Source organism: Lactuca sativa, chromosome 5, assembly GCF_002870075.4.
Source record: "Lactuca sativa cultivar Salinas chromosome 5, Lsat_Salinas_v11, whole genome shotgun sequence".
NCBI classification, from domain to species: domain Eukaryota; kingdom Viridiplantae; phylum Streptophyta; class Magnoliopsida; order Asterales; family Asteraceae; genus Lactuca; species Lactuca sativa.
Window position 1 is genome coordinate 114,119,831 of NC_056627.2, and position 7,744 is coordinate 114,127,574.

Sequence of the window (7,744 nt, forward strand, 5' to 3'; positions counted from 1 at the left end):
TGAAAGGACAATAAGAACCCTCCCAAGGGAGTTTACGGCCGTAAACTCCAAGGGAGAAGGGTCTTTGGGCCGTAAACTCCCCAAAGGAGTCAATGTGGTGCCCAAACACTTGTATAGCCTTGAAACAATTCCCCTCTAAGGTTGTAGTACTTCTAAACTCCATTTCATGACTTGTTTGAGAGTTTACGGCCAGGAGCTTACTCCCCTGGGCCGTAAACTCTAATGAATATGGTCTTTTGACCTTAAACTTTCATTAGGGGCATTGCACTTCTTTGTTGCAACCCATTAGCCTCCTAGCACTTGACCAAAAGTGTTGTCCTCGCGCTTAAATGTTATTACTTGTATAATTAGTGTTATAATCACTAATTATTTATATACATATGTTTCATATGTAATTAGGATCATTGTGTGTGTCTAAGTCTTCACTTGACACCAAGCACTTGTCTGATCCTTCCGTACGATAACAGCCCGTTCAATTCCAGTCACATACTGCAGGTGAGTTCATACCCCTTAACTGTGACAACCCGAAATTTTCCATTCAAGTCAAACCACATCAATCCAATGGAAGTAGAGCAGTTTCAGTGAAAATTCAAACTTTTGGAATAAGTTTGGCAGTTTTAGGGTTTTACACCTAAGGAGTTATTAGGATAGTGGGTGCACTAGGATTTTGTGCAACACTGTAATTTCATTACTCTAGGTCATTAGAATCCATTCCGAGAATAGAAATATTTTCTGCCAAAAATCTCTGGACTATAAATAGAATTCTGAACCAACTTGGTTCATTATTTGATTTCCATTTAGAGAAAAGCCAAATACTCTCTCACGGATCTTCGGGTTTTCATCCCAGATTGTGAGTCTACTTCCCTAAATGTGTTTTAATACTTGTTATATGCTTTATAACATTGTTTACATGTCCAAAACACAAGATCCGGGAGTTTACCGCCCAAGAACGTTCTTGGGGAGTAAACTCCAAAATCAAGCCTAAAGGCCACCTAGTCCCATTTCCGTGTTAGGCATCTAACTAAGGACTTAGTGTATGATCATTAGAGGCTAGAAACAAATCAAAAGCAAGTAGTTTGAGGAGTTTACGGCCAAGGAACAACCTCTTGGGCCGTAAACTCCAAGTAAAGGGCACAAATGAGTGCCTAGTGTTCCTTTAGCCTTAGAACAAAAACCTAGAAGCCTTAAACTCATTATTTAGACCCACAAAACAATTAGAAACCAACTTTGGAAGGGAGTTTACGGCCAAGATGCTCCTTAGGCCGTAAACTCCAAGATTAAGTGCCAAAACCACTTCAAACTCTTCCTAAGGCTTAGTCTTCATTTTTGGCTAGTACCTTAATGTGTTTAGGACCTAGAAAAATCATGAAAAGCTCAAGTGTTGAAGAGTTTACGGCCAAGAGTATTTCTTGGGCCGTAAACTCCTTTAAAGGGGTCAAAGGACACCCTAGACACTTCCTTAGGCCAAGAGACTTTTAGGGCAAGTACCTAGATGAGTTTTGGGCTAGTTAAAATTCTTAGAACCTCATGTGTGAGGGAGTTTACGGCCCAAAGAGTTCTATGGCCGTAAACTCCATCAAATGGTTCCATTTAATGCCATAAACCTCCCTTGATCCAAGTATTGAAGCCTAGACTTGTTCCTAGAAATGTTAGAGACTTGAAAGGACAATAAGAACCCTCCCAAGGGAGTTTACGGCCGTAAACTCCAAGGGAGAAGGGTCTTTGGGCCGTAAACTCCCCAAAGGAGTCAATGTGGTGCCCAAACACTTGTATAGCCTTGAAACAATTCCCCTCTAAGGTTGTAGTACTTCTAAACTCCATTTCATGACTTGTTTGAGAGTTTACGGCCAGGAGCTTACTCCCCTGGGCCGTAAACTCTAATGAATATGGTCTTTTGACCTTAAACTTTCATTAGGGGCATTCCACTTCTTTGTTGCAACCCATTAGCCTCCTAGCACTTGACCAAAAGTGTTGTCCTCGCGCTTAAATGTTATTACTTGTATAATTAGTGTTATAATCACTAATTATTTATATACATATGTTTCATATGTAATTAGGATCATTGTGTGTGTCTAAGTCTTCACTTGACACCAAGCACTTGTCTGATCCTTCCGTACGATAACAGCCCGTTCAATTCCAGTCACATACTGCAGGTGAGTTCATACCCCTTAACTAATGTTTTAAACTGTTTTAAATGTTTTATGGGGGGGGGATACAAGTAGAATCATGCTACTTTTTATGTCAATCACATGTGATTAGTAAGTAGGATTATATTACTTATTACATCAATCACATGTGATTAATATACAACATTCAAAAGATTTGGCTACTCATTAGCCGTTTTACCAAATAGTTTCCTTCAAATGATTTTTATAAACATTTTATATGATTTAAACTACTTATTACACAGTACATCTTACTCTGTACATTGCCTTTCAAACTTATTTACAACTGTGTTTCAAACGATGTTTTCCTTATACTCAAAACTGTTTTATCATACTTATGCCTTTAAATTGTTTTATAGATTTACATCAAGTCGATCTTACCTTAAAATAATATTTCTGTTTCAAATGTTTTACCAAACTTATTTATGATTTTATATTATAAATTGCATGCCTCTATATGTATAGTTATATAAGAAATGTTTAAAAGACTTAGGAAGACTATCCACCCTATTTCCTTTTCGCGCCTTGAGATGTGGTCTGGTGGGACATTGGGTATTCGTCCGAAAGTCGTTTAAAGATTTGTTATATATCATGTGTACATATATAGTCATAAAAGGTCCTTCCAATTCATCCTATGCCCTTGGGTAGCAAGGGTATACATCCACGTCCATACGTACCACGTAGATTACTAGTAAGTTACCATATGGGTAGTTCAGGAAGATACTAGAACCATTACTAGAACGCGATATCATACAATGAGTCAGTTCATTCATGAGTCAATACTTTCTAGAACATTACTGTACATTACATATACATCTATACTAGGACGAGAACATATACATCTATACTAGAACGTTTACATTACTATACTTGCTAGATAGAGAGAACACACATTACAGCTAGCACACGTAGAACATTACAGTTCATTACAATCCTATACTGTTAGAACAGTTCATTACATTACTATACTTGCTAGAACAGTTCATTACATTACAGCTAGAACAGTACATTACATTGCATATACGAGAATACGTTAATTACTGTGATTTAAATCGGAGCATGACTTAAAACCTCATGACTTGAGTTGCGGCCAGAGTCTCTTGAAGGGGGAGCGTTGAGTTTGCGTATAGATTCTATAATGGATTGACTATCCTACGCCTTGCTGCTAGCTACAGCGGGACCTGCAGGTCTGCGGGTGCCAAACGTCATACATTAATTTCGACCATTCTTATGTCGATGAAACCAGTCCATAGTATGAGTTTGTGTATAGATCTATACTGGATTGACTATCCTACACCTTACTGCTAGCTACAGTGGGATCTGCAGATCTACGGGTGCCAAACGTCATTTCTTTATTACGACCATTCATTATGTCGTTGTTACTAGTCGATAGTATGGCGCAATTTATCACATAGTGCCTTTGCCCAAAATCCGGCCTGAGGTAATTAGTACGGTAGTAGCCCTTTTAGAGCTACGTTTTAGTACTACGTTAATTTTTCCAGTACATATTTTTAGTGATAACCTCACTTAAACGTAAATGTACAAACTATATTTTTGGATAATGATAGTTATACTTTGGAAAAATACTTACTCTTACAAGAGACACACACACAGTACAGTTAAGTCTTGGTAGAAGACTCCTTTTGTTACTAATAGGAATCATAGGGATTTCTAGGGATTTTCAAACATTTACAGTTGAGCTACAAACATTTTCATACTTATACGAGATTTCTTTCATAGCAATGTCAAGTCTTAGTAATTATAAGTTTTTACAAATTAAGACACATTAATACTTATGATCTCACCAGCTTTATAGCTGATACTCGCTTTCAAAATTACTTGTATCCTCAGGTCATCATAGACAGGTACCGATGCAAGGAGAAAGGAAGATGGAGCTTATTCAAGACTTATCTTTCATTTTGATTTATGCTTTAGTGTTTATCAAAATTTGACAGAATACAATTGTATAATAATTATTTTATTAATGCAATGGATGATGTTGTTGCTTGTTTACTACTTTACACTGTTGTTGATATTATACATGACGTCCTCCGCCCCAGAACGTTTCCGCCGTTCTTGGTTTTGGGGTGTGACAGTTAACGAGCTTAAATAGGGTCCAAGACCCTAAATTAGGGTTTGGGTCTGACTGGAGTATGCTCAACGTACTTCTGGTACGCCCAACGTACTCCCTAGAACACATACAATCACACTGCTTAGTATGCCCAATATGCACCATTGTACACCCAGTGTACTGGCCTTCTCACTAGTACGCCATGCGTACACATGTGTACTCCCCGCATACTTGATTACACCCTAAAATCACCAAACTTCTGAAGGCCATAACTTCTTCGTTATAAGTCTATTTCCGACGATCCTTATATCCATGAAAAGGTAATGAGAAGCTCTAAACTTTTATCAAATCATACTTTCCTTAAAACTTCCCGAACCAAAATCTAATTACATAAAACACCAAATTGACACTTCATCAAAATACCCATTGGCTCCAAAACACCAACTAAACACATGGATCATCTAAATCACATTACCTACACCTAAATGGGTCTAAATATCTTTTCCTCAAAGGCCCTAAGCATGATGATACCCGATTCTTCGGTCACCACCCCGCATTAGGAAACGATTCGGAACAGGACGTTACACAAACGTAGTAAGCAAAAGGTGTCAGAATGTGCTTTATCTTCTTCTGCATATGTTGCTACTTTTCTATGCCAAGCTCACAGGCATCGGTCGTTGACTACTTTTAATGCCTGTATTCTACCTCTTTACTATGGTTGTGGGGGTTTGCGTTTGTATTTGTGAGTTATGTGGGGCATTATTTTGGTATATTGAAAGGATTGTAACCCTCTCTGATTCTAATCATCCTAGGTATACTCAATGATGTAAGTCTAGTTCTGTTGTGCTTCGTTATCCTAATAGACCACCCCCTGAAATATCTGATCTTTATATGAATGTTTATTTTTTAGGTGATATTAAAGCATATAATAGCATGTTTTCCTTAATGTCCTTTGGAGCTAATATTTATGATAACCTTAATAATGGTCGTGGTCCATATGTATTTAAGATTTTCAGTCAGATTTGTCATTGGATAGGTTCATTATGTCCAAAGGACACCAATGGCCCTAGGTTTTTGCAACTATATATTTTTGACACTGAGAATGAAGTTTCGAATAGGTTGAAGGCATTTGATTGTCTTAAGAAAATGGAACCAGATGATGTTATTGTTCAGCTTCTCATGGAATTCTTAACAACCCATAACGAATATGTACAAACATTCAAAACTGATAAAGAAATAGTTGATGCCATGAACTTAGATTCGTATGTGGTTCGTTTGTATAGTGATGTGTCTGATCGTAGGTATGGTGTGTCGGCTCATGGTAGTTTGGGATGTATTGTTACCGGCGATGATACCGGTTATGCAAAGTATAGTATTATTGTTCATTCTAAGTCAGGTCGTCCTCAGTGAGTTAGTAAGTTTCATCCCAGTTATATGCCTTTACAGTATCCATTGCTTTTCCATTTGGTGAGGATAGTTGGTCTCCGCACTTGAAGTTGTGTAACGAAACAGGTAGCAATGCAAGAAGCCTCAAGGTGAATATGTATTATAGTTATCAAATTCATGAGCGTCAAGCTATATACTCTCTTATATTGAACTTTTGTCGTATTTTCAAGTAGCATCTGGTAGATGCTTATACCTGCATTGAAGAACATCGTTTGGGTTATTTTCTAAATAACCAGGAACAACTGTGTTCTGATCATGTTATTGGTCTTTTTGACACGCTTACAAAGGAGGATAGAGAGAGTCGCGTTGTCAGCAAACGTGTTTTTTTGCCTCCATCATTTGGAGGTGGTCCACGTTACATGTACAATCGTTATCAGGACGTGTTGTCGATTTGTAGGGTCTATGGGAATCCACAGTATTTTATTACATTTATGTGTAATGTAAAGTGGCAGGTAACAAGTCATTACATGGAAGCTCATGGTTAGCAGGACACTCATAGTAGGGTTGATGTTATAACTAGAGTGTTTGAAATTAAAGTGGGTGTTTTTATTAGGTTCCTAAGTAAGATAAAACATTTGATAAAGTTGAGGCATGTGCATCTTATTCTTACTTTTGTTATATTTATGTTCCTTTTTGTTTGCAAATTCTAACTATAAAAGACAATTTGACTCGGTTTTGTAGAGCTATATACTATAGAGTTTCAAAAAAGAGGCATGCCACATTGTCATACATTATTATGGGTGACAAAGTCTGATCGAGTTGAAGATTGCTATGTCATAATTATGTGGTTTAGGCTAGGAAACTATATGTATAGGCCATGGTAGGGTTTTGGTTGAGTTTGGTGTTTGCGGTCAGTGAGTTCATGGTTGTTTGGTGTTCATGGCCGTGAACATGTTCACGGTCTTGAACCTGTGTGTGGTTGGTATTGTTCATATAAATAGGGTCAGTCTTGTCAAAGTAACTGAGACGTATGTGTGTGTTATTCAAGGTGTACTCGACGTTTACAATTATATAAACGTGTGCATTGCTTGATTACTTTCTTCCTCTACTCCATTCTTGTTTGTCACACCCCAAAACCAAGAACGGCGGAAACGTTCAGGGGTGGAGGACGTCATGTGAAGTATCATAACAGTGTAAAGTAGTAAACAAGCAACAACATCATCCATTGCATTAAAAGTAAGGTTTTAATACATGTGTGTTCTTTTATAGTAATAAGACACCAATATATGAAATCAAAATAAAAGACGAGTCTTGTCTGTGCTCCGTCTTCTCAAAACCTGGTCATCGTACCTATCTACTGGTGACCTGAGAATACAAGTTATATTGAAAGAGTTTATCAGCATAAAACTGGTGAATTCATAAGTATTTAAGTGTCATTACCCTGTTTTGGAAAGCTGTTATGAATGTTATGTAAATCTTTGAATGAAACATTTGATATAAGTATGAAAACCCTAGAAAATCCCATATTTTCTATTAGTATAAGAGTAGTCTTCTACCAAGACTCGAATGTTTTGAAAGTGGTCTTCTACCAAGACTTGAATGTTTTGAATGTAGCAAAGATGGTTTTTCCCCTGAAGGACTACTATTTAAAAATATATAGTCTACCTCGTCGTTTATGTGAATGTATCACAAAATAAAAGTAATAGGGAAAATATAGCCATAAAAGTATTATCCTTTTGCATTAGGATAAACACGACATCGCGACTGCTGAAAGGTAATAACCTCGAACACCCGTAGGTTATTCATTTTCCTCTGTAGCTAAACAACAGGTTAAAGGAATGGTTAGTCCCGTAAAGGTACCCCTAGTATAAGTATTAATCGTAGGCATCCGTAGATGTTCATTACCTCTGTTGCTAACAGGTAGGTGCCGGAATGGTTAGTCCCGTATAGTATCCTTTTGTACTAGGATAAACAGAACTAAACTACACGTATGATATGTAATAGTATCTCATCATATAGTATCTAGGTATAAGTATCCATGTAAGTGTATCCATGTAAGTGTATCTCTTCATATAGCATTTAGTATAGACTCATGAATGAACTAACTCTGGTGTAATTCCTT